General features: G+C 39.6%; 2 pseudogenes; one reads left to right on the top strand and one right to left on the bottom strand.

Annotated features, from left to right (window-relative positions):
- The window catches only part of LOC144615356 (EF-hand calcium-binding domain-containing protein 13-like), a 98,674-nt pseudogene that overhangs the window by 17,161 nt on the left and 61,400 nt on the right, over positions 1-20,113 (bottom strand).
- LOC144615368 (U4 spliceosomal RNA) lies at positions 19,359-19,485 on the top strand (annotated as a pseudogene).

The following is a 20,113-nucleotide window of genomic DNA, read 5'->3' as shown; positions in this document are numbered from 1 at the left end:
ACCTTCTTGGAGGATCTTTGGTCACCCTGCTCATAATCCTCCCTCAGCCCCATTTCCCATTATCATCTGATGACAATAAGAATGACCTTGACCTCTCAACTCCAAAAACTTTCACTTCCTTTCCAAAGTCATCCAGATCAATGGCTATCCTTAATCCTCATCAATACCTAGAACTGCCTGCCCAACCTCTAAAATCTTCAACTACAAGATCAGACACTGACCATAATCCCTTAAAACTGTGTGTATACTGAAGGAAAGCATAGAACTTGATCCACAATATGCCTGTTTTCTCAGCCCCTCCAAGTTTGTCAACAAATAGTCCAGGCACAGTGAACTAACTTTATCAGTCAGTAATGAAGGGAACAGTCTGAGCATATGACAGTCAACCTTGCAAGGAGACTTTTCTAAAAAGAGCAGTTTCAGGCCTGCTATGTTAACACTTTTCTTCCAGGGTGGCCCTTCCTCACTCTTCCCTGTAATTATTGGCCTTTTCTTGCACTGGCTGACAGATTCCAGTGTCAACCCCCAATCATTATGACCAGCTCCCAGATTCAGGTACCTAAACTACACCTTTCTCCTTTTTCACTGTTCTCCTTTCTCAATGGTTTAGTTTCCACTTTTTTTTCCTTCCTCCACATAAAAAGTTATCTGTCCTGAATACCAGTCTTTCTGAACTCTGTTTTCTGATTTCAAAATTAACTACCATTTACCAAGTATATAGTATGTGCCTAATAATTAGATTATGTGCTTTATATGTGTTTTTGCAGTTGATCCTGACAACTCTAGGAGAAACGTGATTTTATTAGCTTCCTTGTTTTAAAGATGAGGAAACCAGAATGACCTACAGAGACTACCCAGCTGGTAAGTCAAAAACCCACAAACCACCATGTATCAAACTCCATAGCCCATGTTCTTTTCTACCTGTATGCATTGTTTCCTATAGCACGGCTAATCTATTTCACTATACTATATTGATGCTAATTATGTTACGTGACCCAGGTAACATATTTATATGTCAACAGGGAATTATTAAGTACTTTTCTTAACCTAAAAGAGAAACAATGATGTTAAAAATTTTATACCAGGGCAGAGTGGTTATGAAAAATCTGAAAAGTATCTATCTACTTCTTTACACCCAGAAATGACTCCGCTTCCGTTTTCCTAAACATATACCTATGTTGTTATTCTTCTCCTGACAGCGCTCATTGACCAAACAGTCATTTGAATGTTATTCAAATAAATTACCAGTGATAATTAAGTTTTAAACTTATTTTCCCAATAGAAAAGTACACAAACTCCATGAGTATGATCTCCATTGGTTTTAGGTCTATGATTTAACTTTTAAGCAAAAATGGAAGTCAAGTGGTAGGAAATAGCCATGGTACCAAAATGCACATGGTCACTCTTGTATGTTAACAAAATCCAAAGAAAGGAACATGAGGAATGTCTACTAAAGGAAGAGGTAGAAGATTTCTGAGAAATTCTATAATATATAAGCCTTTACACAGGGTAGAGTCCTAAGTCTGAGGCTAAAAATGGTATAGAAAATTTTCATATCTGAAAAATTGTAAAGCTAGTATCTGACTTTACATAAAGTCCAGAACAAAACACACACACACACACACACACACACACACACACACACACACAAATAACAACAACAAAAAAAGGGATTTAAAATAGGTTACACAGGCCCCATTCCAGAAAAAGGCATTTTTCTTTCATCATGGATGCTGCCAACTTTTAATCAAAATCAAGTTTTGCCTGCCTTAAAACAGATCAATGCCAACATGGTAAGCAGAAATTAACAGAACTAGAAATTCTAAAAAACAAAACACAAAGACATCCATTCAATAAAAGTAAATTTAACAGTCACAAATAATTTACTAGTTACCTTTTAACCTGGAGGCATCACGAATATCCTTTACCACTTGTCCAAATTCTTCTATTTGTACTTCATCATCTTCTGCAAGAAAAACATTTTTTTTCAGTTTATTTATTTATTTTGAGGGGGGGGGGAGGGGAAGAGAGAGAGGGAGAGAGAGAATCCCAAGCAGGCTCCATCCTGTCAGCACAGAGCCAGACAAGGGGCTCGAGTCCACGACTGTGAGATCATGACCTGAGCTGAAATCAAGAGTTGGACAGTTAACTGATTGAGCCATTCAGGCACACCCCCACCCTCCCAGCCTTTTTCCTTTTTTAACATACACCATGGTCAAAAAGAGGATCCTAGGTCGGGAATGCTTACGTTCTTTCTCACGTTTCTAAAGCTCTGTTGAAATACTTAAGCAGTTCACTTGGTCATTTCCCCCACTTTATTCAGAGAAACTCAACTTTTATGATTTATATATTGAGGGACTCTGTAAGATTTCATTTAGAAGAAAAGGATTCTACTGCTTTACCAGCACCAAATATAAATACAAAACCAAAAATAACAAGGTTCAAAACTTTGCAAACCACTGCATTAAAATAGGAATTAAATCACATTGTACTGAAGGTCCAATAAAAGGTCTCAGTAAAAGAGAGGGAAAAAAATCGCTATTATCAGGTAGTATCATATTTTCATCAACCCTCTTCATCTCAAATATGTTAATAAACAAAACAACCAACACACTTAAAGTTCAAAATTACCAGTCTCACTTAAACAGGAGCTTAATGAAGAAAAAGGGGTAAGTAATCCTCACAGGGAAAGACAGTTCTTTGACAAAGACCGTAGACAGCATGCTCTTGTTACGAGGCTAGTTTTGCATAAACATTTCACATAAAAGAGTGTAACAGTACATTTGTAACTTCAAGGTATGAAAAATACGAAGGAGTGGAAATGTTCACCTGTGGTTGTGTACTACCTGTCTCCTACATGCAGAACATCAGCAGTAAATAATAGTCTTATTTGAAAAACTGTAGAGGTGCCTGGGTGGCTCAGTTGGTTAAGCGTCCGACTTCGGCTCAGGTCATGATCTCATGGTTCATGAGTTTGAGGCCCACAACGGGCTCTGTGCTGACAGCCCAGACCCTGGAACCTGCTTCTGATTCTGTGTCTCCCTCTCTCTCTGCCCCTCCCCCCACTCCTGCTCTGTCTCTCTGTCTCTCTCTCTCTCAGAAATAAATGCTAAAAAAAAATTTTTTAAGAAAAATTATAGTCCATGGTCTTTGTTTTACTTTGTAAACTCATTTTTGTTTTGTTTGAATCTTTTTTTACTTGCTAACTTAGTAGTGGTGGTGGCCACCACAAAGTCTATTTTACAGTATGGATATCTGAAGTCATGTTAATAAAAAAACGGGAATAGATCTCTTAACATTTCCTAACAGTCCCCTCTGTGTTCACGGGATATGCCATTTTCCAGTTACATGTTACACAACTTGAAGGTAATCAATGCATATTTGATCAATTTAGAGTAACAATAAATTAGATATTAACATTTTTTCTGTTGGACAACCAAACAATCTGAGGTTTCTTTATATTTTCTAAGTGTATATATTGGCATATCAACCAAGTACAAGATACAAGGAAAAAAAAAAGATTGACGAAAGGCAGACCGACAGTCTTATGTATCTTTTAATTGTAATATTTGGAATACTTACCATCCACTGTTGTTAATTTCAGCACAGCTAGGAATTCATTTTTTTTCAAGTTACTATTCAAGTTAGACAGAGTGGTCCACAGGTGAGAAATCTTCATCTTCCCTTTGCTGAGATTATGGAGGTTTTCAATAGCATCAGGCAATACTGAAAGGTAGATCACACACAAGTTTTACAACACCCTTGTCCAAGAAGTTAGTACAGTTAAACTATTACCTGGAACAGTCAGGAATTAAGGTTTTTATGGCTAAGAAGAATAACAAATACGTTATAAATGATTGCCAATTTTCAAATATTAAAACACAATAAAATATTGAACACCAAAATTAGTGTTTCTTTGAGGATTCTGAAATATTTCAAGAACTTATAGTGACCCACTGCTGAATAACCAATATAAAGAGTCATTTTCATTGACTTATAGATTTACAGAAGTCTGAATTCATAAACAACTCCAACTGATTAAACCATGAATTAAACCATAAAACCAAAATAGCTTTTGCTCTACATCTCCCCCGAACATCGTTCCCTGGATCTTACTTTCTCTTCAATCTACTACTGCAGACCATGGAAAGAAATTTTGTGGGGTTTTTTGTTTTGTTTTGGTTTTGGTTTTAATTCCAATGGAAAACCTTTGGAAGGTTTAAGGGGCAGGGAGTGAAATTATCTCATTACCAATGTGTAAAAGGATCACTCTACTACTGTATAGAGAACAGACTCTCTGGAAGATCAAGCAGTTAGGAAGCTAGTTCAGAGAAAAAGATGACAGTGGCTTCAGCAAGGGTAACAGTGATGAGAACAAGAAGTGGACAAACATAGGACGTGTTTGGAGAATAAAACTGGAAGTATTTTTAAAATTTTTTTTTAATTTAAGATTTTATTTTTAAGCAATCTCTACACCTGATTGTGGGGCTCAAACTTACAACCCAGAGATTAAAAGTCGCTCGCTTTATCAACTGCACCAGCCAGGTGCCCCAAGACTGAGAGTATTTACTGATGAATTGAATGAGAAGCTGGGGCCATGAAGAACTCCTAGGTTTAGAACTTAGCAGCTGAGTGGACAGTGGTGTCGAAAACTGAGGTAAGAGAGCCTAGGTAAAGAATAAGATCGTTGGACAGCAAGAATTCTTTTTTATACATATTAAGTATGAGATACATGGGGAGTCAAAAGAACAGCAATATTATTTAAAGCAATAAGATGATTCGGGAAGAGGCTTAGAGAATGGGACTCAGAATGGATCCTGGGATCATGCTAATATAAAATCCAGTCAGAAAAGAAGGAGCCAGAAAACAAGACCAAAAAAGAGCTAGGTCTACAATGGAATATTATTCCGTTATGAGAAAGAAGGAAATCCTGACATTAGGGACAAAAGAGTGACAAGCACTATGCTTGGTAAGATAAATCAGAGAAAGACAAATACTTATAAGGTCTCACATCTGAAAAAGCAGAACTCAGAAACAGAGTAGAATGGTGGTTACCAGGAAATTAGGAAGAGGCTGGTCAAGGGTACTAATTTACAATTAGAAGATGAATAAATTCTGGGCATCTAAGGCACAGCATTGTGATTATAGTTAGCAATACTATATACTTGAATGTTGCTAAGAGAATAAATCTTGGTGTTCTCACCACAAAAAAAGAAATGATCATTATGTGATGTGATGATGCTGTTAGTTAACACTATGGTGGTAATCGTATTGCAATATATAAGTGTATCAAATCAACACTTTGTACACCTTAAATTCACACAATGTTATATGCCAATTATATCTCAATTTTAAAGAAAAAAAAGGAAGAGCCAATAAGGTGGGGAAAAAATGAGATGACGGTGTCACAGAAAACATAAGGAGAAGAATTTTGAAGAATAAACATATTAAATTAAAAATAATGGTTGAATCATTATGCTGCACACCTGAAACTAATGTAATACTGTATGTTAATTACACTTGAGTTAAAAAAAAACTATAGAGGTAAATAAGATGAAAATAGAAAATTGGCAAATGGAGTTAACAAAGTGAGATTTAACTTTTGTAAAAAGCTAAGGTGGAATGTCAAGGTCAAAAACCTGAATGAGTGGGTTTTTTTAAGTTTATTTTATTTCTATTTTGAGAGAGACAGAGAGAATGAGAGCAGGGAAGGGACAGAGAGACAGTGGGAGACAGAGAGACAGCAGGCTCCATGCTGTCAGTCAGCACAGAGCCCAACATAGGGCTTGAACCCACGAAACTGTGAGACCATGACCCGAGCCAAAATCGAGAGTTGGATGCTCAACCAACGGAGCCACCAAGGCACCCCATGAATGAGTGTTTTTATTTTTTATTTTTGAATGTTTATTTTTGAGAGAGAGAGAGAGAGAGAGAGAGAGAGAGAGAGAGAGCATGAGCTGGAGAGGGGCAGAGAAAGAGGGAGACACAGAATCTGAAGCAGGTTCCAGGCTCTGAGCTGTCAGCACAGAGCCTGACACAGGGCTCAAACAGCTCAAACAGCACAGAGCCTGACACAGGGCTCATGAACAGCATGATCATGACCTGAGGCAAAGTCCAACGCTTAGCCGACTGAGCCACCCAGGTGCCCCCTATAAAGAGAGAACTGGCAATATAGAATGACAATAGCCAGATTCCCCTTCAATTTCCAATGCAAAACACACTCTATACTGAGTTAAAATATCAATAAAAATAATATTTGGTGATGAATTGAATCAGGGAAGTGGAAGTGGTGGAGCTAGGGCCATAAGGAAAAAAAAGACCAAGAATGACTCCTAACTTTTCAGCCTAAACAACTGAGTGATAAGCTCAATAGAAAGGAAAATCACCAGATGCCAGAAGTGAGGAAGAATTATTGTGTGTGTGCCTGAGCTGACGCCATGGCAGTCAGATGGTATAATGCATAAGTAGAGAACATAAGCTCTGAGTTGCTTTTTTTAAAAATTAATGCACTTATTTTGAGTGAGAGAGAGGGCATGCGGAAGGAGCAGAGAGAGGGAATCCCAAGCAGGCTTCTCACCGTTGCATGGATCCTGATGCAGGGCTTGAGCTCACAAACTGTGAAATCATGACCTGAGGTGAAATCAACAGTCAGATGCTTAACTGACTGAGCCACCCAGGCGCCCCATGAGTTGCCTTTTTTTTTGAGAGAGAGACAGAGTGTGTGCATATGGGAGAGGGGCAGAGAGAGAGAGAGAATGCTTTTTTTTTTAAAATATAACTTATTGTCAAGTTAGCTAACATACAGTGTGCTCTTGGCTTTAAGAGTAGATTCCCATGATTCATCGCTTACATACAACACCCAGTACTCATCCCAACAAGTACCCTCCTCAATGCCCATCACCCATTTTCCCCTCCCCCACAGTCTCCCCATCAATCCTCAGTCGTTCTCTGTATTCAGGAGTCTCTTATGGTTTGCCTTCCTCCCTCTTTGTTTGAAACTATTTTTTTCCTCTTCCCTTCCCTCATGGTCTTTGGTTAAGTTTCTCAAATTCTACATATGAGTGAAAACATGATATCTCTCTTGCTCTGACTTATTTCACTTAACATAATACCCTCCAGTTCCATCCATGTTGTTGCAAATGGCAAGATTTCATTCTTTCTCATTGCCGGTAGTATTCTGGTGTGTGTGTGTGTGTGTGTGTGTGTGTGTGTGTGTGTGTGTGTATCACATCTTTTTTATCCATTCATCAGTGGATGGACATTGGCTCTTTCCATAATGTGGCTATTGTTGATAGTGCTATTATAAACATTGGGGTACACGTGCCCCTATGAATCAGCACTCCTGCATCCTTTGGATAAATTCCTAGTAGTGCTATTGCTGGGTTGTAGGGTAATTCTATTTTTAATTTCTTGAGGAACCTCTACACTGTTTTCCAGGGAGGCTGCACCAGTTTGCACTCCCACCAAAAGTGCAAGAGGGCTCCCATTTCTCCACATCCTCACCAACATCTGTTGTTTCCTGAGTTGTTAATTTTAGCCACTCTGACCTGTGTGAGGTGGTATCTCAGTGTGGTTTTGATTTGTATTTCCCTAATGATGAGCGATGTTGAGCATCTTTTCATGTGTCTGCTGGCCATCTGGATGTCTTCTTTGGAAAAGTGTCTGCTCATGTCATCTGTCCATTTCTTCACTGGTTTGTTTGTCGGGTGTTGAGCTTGGTAAGTTCTTTATAGATTTTGGATACTAACCTTTATCTGATATGTCATTTGTAAATATCGTCTTCCATTCGATCAGTTGCCTTTTAGTTTTGTTGATTGTTTCCTTGGCTGTGCAGAAACTTTTTATCTTGATGAGGTCCCAATAGTTCATTTTTGCTTTTATCTCCCTTGCCTTCAGAGACGTATCAAGTAAGAAGTTGCTGTGGCTGAGGTCAAAGAGGTTGTTGACTGTTTTCCCCTCTAGGGTTTTGATGGTTTCCTGTCTCACATTTAGGCCCTTCATCCACTTTGAGTTTATTTTTGTGTATGGTGTGAGAGAGTGGTCCAGTTTCATTCTTCTGCTTGTTACTGTACAGGTCTTCCAGCACTATTTGCCAAAGAGACTTTCTTTTTTTCCTTGGATACTCTTCCCTGCTTCATCAAAGATTAATTGGCCATACCTTTGTGAGTCCAATTCTGGGTTCTGTATTCTACTCCACTGGTCTATGTGCCTATTTTTGTGCCAATACCATACTGTCTTGATGATTACAGCTTTGTAGTAGAGGCTGAAGTCTGGGATTGTGATGCTTCCTACTTTGGTTTTCCTGTTCAACATTACTTTGGCTATTCAGGGTCTCATGTGGTTCCCTACAAATTTGAAAGATTGTTTGTTCTAGCTCTGAGAAGAATGCTGGTGCAATTTTGAGTGGGATTACACTGAATGTGTAGATTGCTTTGGGTACTATCCACATTTTAACAATATTTTTTCTTCCAATCCATGAGCCTGGAATGCCTTTCCATTTCTTTGTGTCTTCTTCAATTTCTTTCATAAGTTTTCTACAGTTTTCAGCATACAGATCTTTTACCTCTTTGGTTAAACTTATTCCTAGGTATTTTATGGTTCTCGATACAATTGTAAATGGGATCGATTCTTTGATTTCTCTTACTATTGCTTCATTCTTGGTGTATAGAAATGCAACCAATTTCCGTACATTGGTTTTATATCCTGCGACTTTGCTGAATTCATGTATCAGTTCTAGTTTTTTGGTGGAGTCTTTTGAGTTTTCCATGTAGAGTATCATGTCATCTGCAAAAAATGAAAGTTTGACTTCTTTGCCAATTTGGATGCCTTTTATTTCCTTTTGTTGTCTGATTGCTGAGGCTAGGACTTCCAACACTATATTAAACAACAGTGGTGAGAGTAGACATCCCTGTTGTATTCCTGATCTCAGTGGGTAAACTCTCAGTTTTTCCCCATTGAGGATGATATTAGCTTGGGCTTTTCATATGTAGATTTGATGATGTTAAGATATGTTCCTTCTATCCCAACTTTCTGGAGGGTTTTTACTAATGATGCTGTATTTTGTCAGATGCTTTTTCTGCATCTATTGACAGGATCATATTGTTCTTATCCTTTCTTCTATCGATGTGATATACCACATTGATTGATTTGCGAATATTGAACCAGTCCTGCAGCCCAGGAATGAATCCCACTTGATCATGGTTAATAATTCTTTTAATATACTGTTGAATTCAATTTGCTAGTATCTTGTTGAGAATTTTTGCATCCATGTTCATCGGGGATATTGGCCTGTAATTCTTTTTAGTGGGGTCTCTGTCTGGTTTGGGAATCGAGGTAATGCTGGCTACATAGAATTAGTCCAGAAGCCTTCCTTCCATTTCTATTGTTTGGAACAGCTTGAGAAGAATAGGTACTAACTCTGCTTTAAATGTCTGGTAGAAGTCCCTTGGGTAGCCATCTGGCCCATTTGTTGGGACTCATTTGTTGGGAGATTTTTGATAACTGATTCAATTTCTTCACTGGTTGTGGGTCTGTTCAAATTTTCTATTTCTTCCAGTTTGAGTTTTGGTAGTGTGTGGGTGTCTAGGAATTTGTCCAATTTCTTACAGATTGTCCAGTTTGTTGGCATATAATTTTTCACAGTATTCTCTAATAATTGTTTGTATTTCTGTGGTGTTGGTTGTGATCTCTCCTCTTTCATCTGTGATTTTATCTATTTGGGTTCTCTCTCTTTTCTTTTTGAGAAGTCTGGCTAGGGTTTTATCAATTTTGTTTATTGTTTCCAAAAACCACCTCTTAGATTAATTGATCTGTTCTACTGTGTTTTTTGTTTTTTGGGTTTTTTTGGATTCCATATTGTTTAGTTCTGCTCTAATCTTTATTATTTCTCTTCTTCTGCTGGCTTTGGGGTTTCTTTGCTGCTCTGCTTCTAGTTCCTTTAGGTGTGAGGGTAGATTCTGTTTTGGGGACTTTTCTTGTTTCTTGAGATAGGCCTGGATTGCAGTGTATTTTCCTCTTAGGACTGCCTTTGCTGCATCCCAAAGGGTTGGGAATGTTTTATTTTCATTCTCATTTGCTTCCATATATTTTTAAATTTCTTCTTTAACTGCCTAATTGACCCACTGATTCTTTAGTAGGATGTTCTTTAACCTCCATGCATTAGGAGGCTTTCCAAATTTTGTCTTGTGGTTGATTTCAAGTTTCATAGCATTGTGATCTGAAAATATTCATGGTATGATCTCAATCCTTTTATATTTATTTAGGGCTGCTTTGTGACCCAGTATGTGATCTATTTTGGAGAATATTCCATGTGCACTCGAGAAGAATGTGTATTCTGCTGCTTTTGGATAAAAAGTTCTGAATATATTTGTCAACTCCATCTGGTCCAGGGTATCATTCAAGACCGTTGTTTCTTTATTAATTTTCTGCCTAGGTCATCTCTCCATTACTGTAAGTGGAGTATTAAAGTCATCCACAGGGAAGATGGCGGCGTAGGAGGATGCCGGGCTCACCGCATCCTGCTGATCACATAGATTCCATCTACACCTGCCTAAATAACCCAGAAAACTGCCAGAAGACTAGCAGAACGGAGTCTCCGGAGCCAAGCATAGACGAGAGGACCATGGAAGAGGGTAGGAAGGGCGGAGAGGCAGTGCGTGCTACAGACTGGCGGGAGGGAGTCAGGGCAGAAGGGCAGCCCGCCGGGCAAGCAGAGCCCCCGAGTCTGGCTTGCAAAAGCGGAGGGGCTGGACGGAGTGTGTTCAGACAGCAAGCAGGACTTAACATCTGGAAGGTTATAAGTTAACAGCTCTGCTCAGAGAGCGGGAAGGCTGGAGGACAACGGGAGGGAGAGTTGTTGAGCCCCGGACGACAAAGCTCAAATTGGTGGGGAACAAAGGCGCTCGCCAGCGCCATCTCCCTCGCCCATCCCCCAGCCAAAATCCCAAAGGGAACCGGTTCCTGCCAGGGAACTTGCTTGCACCGCGCAAACATCCAACGTTGTGCTTCTGTGGATCCATCCCACTGGCGGCGGGTCTGACTCCCTCCCGGTGCCGCAGGGCCCCTCCAGAAGCTGATCACGGAAGGATAAGCTAGCTGAGCCTGCCCCTCCCGCCCCTGTGCACCTTGCCGATCCACCACAGCTAATACGCCAGATCCCCAGCACCATAAGCCTGGCAGTGTGCAAGTAGCCCAGATGGGCCACGGCACGCCACCCCACAGTGAATCCCGCCCCTAGGAGAGGGGAAGAGAAGGTACACACCAGTCTGACTGTGGCCCCAGTGGTGGGCTGGGGGCAGACATCAGGTCTGACTGCGGCCCCACCCACCAACGCAAGTTATTCAAGACAGCACAGGAGAAGTGCCCCGCAGTTCCGCACCACTCCAGGGACTATCCAAAATGACCAAACGGAAGAATTCCCCTCAAAAGAATCTCCAGGAAATAACGACAGCTAACGAACTGATCAAAAACAATTTAAACAATATAACAGAAAGTGAATTTAGAATAATAGTCATAAAATTAATCGCTGGGCTTGAAAAAAGTGTAAAGGACAGCACAGAATCTATTGCTACAGAGATCAAGGGACTAAGGAACAGCCAGGAGGAGCTAAAAAATGCTATAAATGAGCTGCAAAATAAAACAACCACGGCTCGGATTGAAGAGGCAGAGGAGAGAATAGGTGAACTAGAAGATAAAATTATGGAAAAAGAGGAAGCTGAGAAAAAGATAAAAAAAATCCAGGAGTATGAGGGGAACATTACAGAACTAAGTGATGCACTAAAGACAAATATTCTACACATAATTGGTATTCCAGAGGAGGAAGAGAGAGGGAAAGGTGCTGAAGATGTACTTGAAGAAATCATAGCTGAGAACTTCCCTGATCTGGGGAAGGAAAAAGGCATTGAAATCTAAGAGGCACAGAGAACTCCCTTCAGACGTAACTTGAATCGATCTTCTGCATGACATATCATAGTGAAACTGGAAAAGTACAAGGATAAAGAGAAAATTCTGAAAGCAGCGAGGGATAAATGTGCTCTTACATATAAAGGGAGACCTATAAGACTTGTGACTGATCTCTCTTCTGAAACTTGGCAGGCCAGAAAGGAATGGCAGGAGATCTTCAATGTGATGAACAGAAAAAAATATGCAGCCAAGAATCCTTTATCCAGCAAGTCTGTCATTTAGAACAGAAGGAGAGATAAAGGTCTTCCCAAACAAACAAAAACTGAAGGAATTCGTCACCACTAAACCAGCCCTACAAGAGATCCTAAGGGGGATCCTGTGAGACAAAGTACCAGAGACATCGCTACAAACATGAAACCTACAGACATCACAATGACTCTAAACCCATATCTTTCTATAATAACACTGAATGTAAATGGATTAAATGTGCCAACCAAAAGACATAGGGTATCAGAATGGATAAAAAAGCAAGACCCATCTATTTGCTGTCTACAAGAGACTCATTTTAGACCTGAGGACACCTTCAGATTGAGAGTGAGGGGATGGAGAACTATTTATCATGCCACTGGAAGTCAAAAGAAAGCTGGAATAGCCATACTTATATCAGACAAACTAAACTTTAAATTAAAGGCTGTAACAAGAGATGAAGAAGGGCATGATATAATGATTACAGGGTCTATCCATCAGGAAGAGCTAACAATTATAAATGTCTATGTGCCAAATACAGGAGCCCCCAAATATATAAAACAATTACTCACAAACATAAGTAACCTTATTGATAAGAATGTGGTAATTTCAGGGGACTTTAACACTCCACTTACAGAAATGGATAGATCATCTAGACACACAGTCAATAAAGAAACAAGGGCCCTGAATGATACATTAGATCAGATGGACTTGACAGATATATTTAGAGCTCTGCATCCCAAAGCAACAGAATATACTTTCTTCTCGAGTGCACATGGAACATTCTCCAAGATAGATCACATACTGGGTCACAAAACAGCCCTTCATAAGTATATAAGAATTGAAATCATACCATGCATACTTTCAGACCACAATGCTATGAAGCTTGAAATCAACCACAGGAAAAAGTCTGGAAAACCTCCAAAAGCATGGAGGTTAAAGAACACCCTACTAAAGAATGAATGGGTCAACCAGGCAATTAGAGAAGAAATTAAAAAATATATGGAAACAAACGAAAATGAAAATACAACAATCCAAACGCTTTGGGATGCAGCGAAGGCAGTCCTGAGAGGAAAATACATTGCAATCCAGGCCTATCTCAAGAAACAAGAAAAATCCCAAATACAAAATCTAACGGCACATCTAAAGGAAATATAAGCAGAACAGCAAAGACAGCCTAAACCCAGAAGAAGAGAAATAATAAAGATCAGAGCAGAAATAAACAATATAGAATCTAAAAAACTGTAGAGCAGATCAATGAAACCAAGAGTTGGTTTTTTGAAAAAATAAACAAAATTGATAAACCTCTAGCCAGGCTTCTCAAAAAGAAAAGGGAGAGGACCTAAACAGATAAAATCATGAATGAAATGGAATTATTACAACCAATCCCTCAGAGATACAAGCAATTATCAGGGAATACTATGAAAAATTATATGCCAGCAAACTGGACAACCTGGAAGAAATGGACAAATTCCTAAACACCCACACACTTCCAAAACTCAATCAGGAGGAAACAGAAAGCTTGAACAGACCCATAACCAGTGACGACATTGAATCAGTTATCAAAAATCTCCCAACAAATAAGAGTCCAGGACCAGATGGCTTCCCAGGGGAGTTCTACCAGACGTTTAAAGCAGAGATAATACCTATCCTTCTCAAGCTATTCCAAAAAATAGAAAGGGAAGGAAAACTTCCAGACTCATTCTATGAAGCCAGTATTACTTTGATTCCTAAACCAGACAGAAACCCAGTAATAAAAGAGAACTATAGGCCAATATTCCTGATGAATGTGGATGCAAAAATTCTCAATAAGATACTAGCAAATCGAATTCAACAGCTTCTAAAAAGAATTATTCACCATGATCAAGTGGGATTCATTCCTGGGATGCAGGGCTGGTTCAACATTCGCAAATCAATCAATGTGATACATCACATTAATAAAAGAGAAGATAAGAACCATATGATCCTGTCAATCGATGCAGAAGAGGCATTTGACAAAATTCAGCATCCTTTCCTAATAAAAACCCTCGAGAAAGTCGGGATAGAAGGAACATACTTTAACATCATAAAAGCCATTTATGAAAAACCCACAGCTAACATCATCCTCAATGGGGAAAAACTGACAGCTTTTTCCCTGAGATCAGGAACACGACAGGGATGTCCACTCTCACTGCTGTTGTTTAGCACAGTGTTGGAAGTTCTAGCATCAGCAATCAGACAACAAAAGGAAATCAAAGGCATCAAAATTGGCAAAGATGAAGTTAAGCATTTACTTTTTGCAGAAGACATGTTATTATACGTGGAAAATCCGACAGACTCCACCAAAAGTCTGCTAGAACTGATACATGATTTCAGCAAAGTTTCAGGATACAAAATCAATGTACAGAAATCAGTTGCATTCAACAGTTGCATTCATCAGTTGACAAATAAAGAAACTGATCCCATTCACAATTGTACCAAGAAGCATAAAATACCTGGGGATAAATCTAACCAAAGATGTAAAAGATCTGTATGCTGAAAACTATAGAAAGCTTATGAAGGTAATTGAAGAAGATATAAAGAAATGGAAAAACATTCCATGCTCATGGATTGGAAGAATAAATATTGTCAAAATGTCAATACTACCCAAAGCTATCTACACATTCGATGCAATCCCAATCAAAATTCCACCAGCAATCTTCTCGAAACTAGAACAAGCAATCCTAAAATTCATATGGAACCACAAAAGGCCCCGAATAGCCAAAGTAATTTTGAAGAAGACCAAAGCAGGAGGCATCACAATCCCAGACTTTAGCCTCTATTACAAAGCTATAATCATCAAGACAGCATGGTATTAGCACAAAAACAGACACATAGACCAATGGAATAGAATAGAAACCCCAGAACTAGACCCACAAATGTATGGCCAACTCATCTTTGACAAAGCAGGAAAGAACATCCAATGGAAAAAAGACAGTCTCTTTAACAAATGGTGCTGCGAGAACTGGACAGCAACATGCAGAAGAATGAAACAAGACCACTTTCTCACACCATTCACAAAAATAAACTCAAAATGGATAAAGGACCTGAATGTGAGACAGGAAACCATCAAAACCCTAGAGGAGAAAGCAGGAAAAGACCTCTCTGACCTCAGCCGTAGCAATCTCTTACTCGACACATCCCCAAAGGCAAGGGAATTAAAAGCAAAAATGAACTACTGGGACCTTATGAAGACAAAAAGCTTCTGCACAGCAAAGGAAACAACCAACAAAACTAAAAGGCAACCAACGGAATGGGAAAAGATATTTGCAAATGACATATCGGACAAAGGGCTAGTATCCAAAATCTATAAAGAGCTCACCAAACTCCACACCCGAAAAACAAATAACCCAGTGAAGAAATGGGCAGAAAACATGAATAGACACTTCTCTAAAGAAGACATCCGGATGGCCAACAGGCACATGAAAAGATGCTCAACATCGCTCCTCATCAGGGAAATACAAATCAAAACCACACTCAGATATCACCTCACGCCAGTCAGAGTGGCTAAAATGAACAAATCATGAGACTGTAGATGCTGGAGAGAATGTGGAGAAATGGGAACCCTCTTGCACTGTTGGTGGGAATGCAAATTGGTGCAGCTGCTCTGGAAAACAGTGTGGAGGTTCCTCAGAAAATTAAAAATAGACCTACCCTATGACCCAGCAATAGCACTGCTAGGAATTTACCCAAGGGATACAGGAGTACTGATGCATAGGGGCACTTGTACCCCAATGTTTATAGCGGCACTCTCAACAATAGCCAAATTATGGAAAGAGCCTAAATGTCCATCAACTGATGAATGGAGAAAGAAATTGTGGTTTATATACACAATGGAATACTACGTGGCAATGAGAAAGAATGAAATATGGCCCTTTGTAGCAACATGGATGGAACTGGAGAGTGTGATGCTAAGTGAAATAAGCCATACAGAGAAAGACAGATACCATATGGTTTTACTCTTACGTGGATCCTAAGAAACTTAACAGAAACCCATGGGGGAGGGGAAGGAGAAAAAAAAAAAGAGGTTAGAGTGGGAGAGAGCCAAAGCATAAGAGACTCTTAAAAACTGAGACCAAACTGAGGGTTGATGGGGGGTGGGAGGGAAGCGAAGGTGGGTGATGGGTATTGAGGAGGGCACCTTTTGGGATAAGCACTGGGTGTTGTATGGAAACTAATTTGACAATAAATTTCATATATTGAAAAAAAATAAAGTCATCTACAATTACCGTATTATTATCAGTAAGATTGCTTATGTTTGTGATTAATTTATAAATTTGGGTTCTACCAAGTTGGGGGCATAAACATTTACGATTGTTATCTCTTCTTGATGGATAGGCCCCTTAATTATGACAATAATGCCCTTCTTTATCATTTGCTACCGTCTTTACTTTAAAATCTAGTTTGTCTGATATAAGTATGGCTATTCCAGCTTTCTTTTGACTTCCAGTAGCATGATATATGGTTCTCCATCCCCTCACTTCCAATTTTCAGGTGTCCTCAGGTCTAAAATGAGTGTCTTGTAGACAGCATATAGATGGAACTTGGTTTTTTATCCATGTTGATACCTTATGCCTTTTGATTGGGGCATTTAGCCCATTTACATTCAGAGTTATGACTGAAAGATATGGATTTAGTGTCATTGTGTTATCTGTAGGTTTCATGATTGTGGCAATGTCTCTGGTCCTTTGTAGTCTTTGCAGCATTCCACTCACAGAGTGCCTGCAGGGTTGGTTTAGTGGTCATGAATTCCTTCAGTTTTTGTTTGTCTGGAAAAGCCTTGATCTCTCCTTTCACTCTGAATGACAGCCTTGATGGATAAAGGATTCCTGGCTGCATATTTTTCCTATTCAGCACATTGAATATTTCCAGCTACTCCCTTCTGGCCTGCCAAGTTTCAGTGGACAGGTCTGCTACTACCCTTGTGTGTCTGCCCTTGTAGGTTAAGGCCCGTTTGTCCCTAGCTGCTTTCAGAATTCTCTCTTTATCTTTGTATTTTGCCAATTTCACTATGACATGCCTTGGGGCTGACCTGCTTCTGTTAATTCTGAAGGGAATTCTCTGGGCCTCCTGGACTTGGATGTCTGCTTCCTCCCCCAGATTAGGGAAGCTCTCAACTATAATTTGGTGAAACAAACCTTCTGCCCCTGTCTCTTTCTTCTCCTTCTGGAATTCCTATGATACAGATATTATTATATCTCATTGAATCACTTAGGTCTCTAATTCTCCCCTCGTGGTCTAATATTTTCCTCTCTCTCTCTTTTTCAGCTTCATCATTTTCCATGTTATCTTCTATTTCACTTATTCTTCCCTCTGCTCCTTCATCCTTGCTGTCTCTGCATCTAGTTTATTTTGCATCTCATTTACTGCATTTCTTAATTCATCATGACTATCTCTTGTGTCCTTGATCTCTGCAGCAATAGATTCTCTGCTGTCTTCTATAGTTTTTTCAAGCCCAGCTCTTAGTCTTATGACTATTATTCCAAATTCTTGTTTAGATATATTGTTTATATCTGTTTTGAGCAATTTTTCTGGCTGTCATTTCTTCCTAGAATTTTTGAGAATTCTTCTGTCTAGTCATTTTGTCTAGTTTTCTGTCTTTTACGTGTTTTAATAGTTTGTTATGTGTCCTGCCCCTGTGAGTACTACTATGTTAAAAAGGGGTCATATACTATCCAGGGCCTGACCCTTCAGGAGGTGTTTTTGGAGTGTGTCACATGCTCTCTGTTGTTGTGACTCTGGTTGCTTTATACCCCTACTCGCACTGGTGGTTTGGACTTTCCACCAGGCGTGCTTTGATTTGTTCATTGAAGTAACCCTGGAAAAAATTAAAAAGGGGAGGGGGTGGAAGAAGCCTTATCCCATAGAAAGAGGGAAATGACAGAAGCAGGGAAAGAGAAAAAAAAATTGAGCAGGCAGAGAATCAGAGAAACTATATGGCTTAATCTAGAGAGAGAGAGAAAAATAAAGAAGGAGGAGATACAGAAGAGGTGTAAAATGCATAGATTAAAAATGCCTGCTTAAACAAATTAACAACCAGAATAGAGAAGGGAAGGAAGAAGAAGAAGGAGAAAAGACAAGAAAAGAAAATATGTATTTCCAAAAATCAAATCAGAAAATGAAAAACTGCCGGACCGTTGTCCGATGGTGCCCTGGAACCAGTGGTTGTGCTGGTCTGGAGGAGGGACCCTCTGGTTGGGTAAGGGTCAATTCTCCCTCCAGCAGATATGCAGTTGCCAGGCATGGTGAGGCAGGGTTTGGTGTAAGCAGTCCAACCTCCACTGGGGGCCTGCTGTCCTGTTCCCTGAAGCCCCACCATGTTGGTGATTGGAGGAAAATGGCATCGTCGCAGTTTCTCCTCCCTAGACCAAACCACCCTGTTCAGGCAGCCCTCACAGCACAGCACAGGCACGATCTGGTCAGTTTGTCCCGCTCCACAGTCTCCTGCACCTCCCAGGCACTCAGCTGGGATTCAAACCCCAACGTCTTAAAGGATCCCACTCCACACACCCGGGTTCTGGGGTGGCACCACTCTGCCAAGCTGACAAAGGGCCTCTCAGGACAGAATCTTAAGCAGGATCCATGCCCAGCACAGAGCCTGATGTGGGGCTCCATCTCACAACGCTGCGGTCATGACCTGAGCTAAAATCAAAAGTCGGACACTCAACTGACTGAACCAACCAGGCACCACTCTACCCGAGTTCTAATCTTAATTCTACCACATACTAGCTATGTGACTTCTTTAACCTCTGTGCTGTGGTTTTCCCATCCATAAAATAAAAATAATAGAGTTGATGTGAGAATTAAGTGAGTTAATAAATAAAAATTATTTAGAACAGTACTGGCACATAGTAAACCCTCAATAAATGTGAGTAATATAATAAGTATTATTGTTATTACTTGATACAGACAAGTCTAGAATTATAGAGGTGCGTACTTAACACCAGGGCCCAGGTAGCTCAGTCAGTTAAGCGTCGACTTCAACTAAGGTCACGATCTCTCAGTTTGTGAGTTCGAGTCCCCCATTGGGCTCTGTGCTGACAGCTCAGAACCTGGAGCCTGTTTCGGATTCTGTGTCTCCCTCTCTCTCTGCCTATCTGCTGCTCGCACTTTGTCTCTTGCTCTCTCAAAAATAAATAAACATTAAAAAAAAATTTAATACAAAACAAACAAACAAAAAAAAGACAGGGCCCAGCTTTGCACAGTGGCAGTATCATAGCCAATGAGGTTTATCCGAGGCGCGATTATTGCTAATTGAAAACTTTTCCCAAAAAAGACAGGGCCCCGGAAAATCTTTCCATCTGAAAATTATTAATAAAAACACTTTAGTCACCTTTTTAGGAATTCAAGAAGAAAGCCTGTTCTCTGCCAGAGGTATGACTAGAAGGAATAAAATCTCCAATGATAACCTAAATCCCAAGGCCATCATGTGTGAGTGTCAGGTTCCAAATCAATTTATATAATACATAAATCTCAAAGAATTAATATAAAACTGTCACCAGCTAATATCTTTATGGAAAAAAATTAAATTGGATCCCAATTTCACTCTAAACATAAAAATCAATTTCAGGTGAATTAAAGACTTAACTATGAAAAAGAAATACTTAAAAACTTTTAGGAGAAAATATTGGGAAATATCTTAACGTCCTCAAAATAGTGACAGGCTTCTATTTTCCTTATAAAGGCTAAGTTATCTGCTAAATGTGAGAAGGGCTAAGGTTGGAGTAGGAATGGAAGTTTGAGAGAATGGAGATTGTTAATTAGTTATTTCAGAGAGTAAAAGAATAAACTAACTGGGAGAGGGTGGGAATCACATAATTCCTAGGTAGTGCTGAGGGCCACCAGACACTGATGGTCAAGATTTCAAAGTGTTCAATCTGCTGAGCTATATAATTTTCTCTAGAAATGATGTCAGCCACGAGGAAAAGCCAGGGTTGGGAGTTTTGTA

The sequence above is a fragment of the Panthera onca genome, assembly GCF_046562875.1.
Source record: "Panthera onca isolate mPanOnc1 chromosome E1 unlocalized genomic scaffold, mPanOnc1 haplotype 2 h2.Chr16_ul_1, whole genome shotgun sequence".
NCBI lineage: Eukaryota > Metazoa > Chordata > Mammalia > Carnivora > Felidae > Panthera > Panthera onca.
Note: the sequence above shows the minus strand (reverse complement) of the source record. Positions and strands in the feature narration are given on the sequence as shown.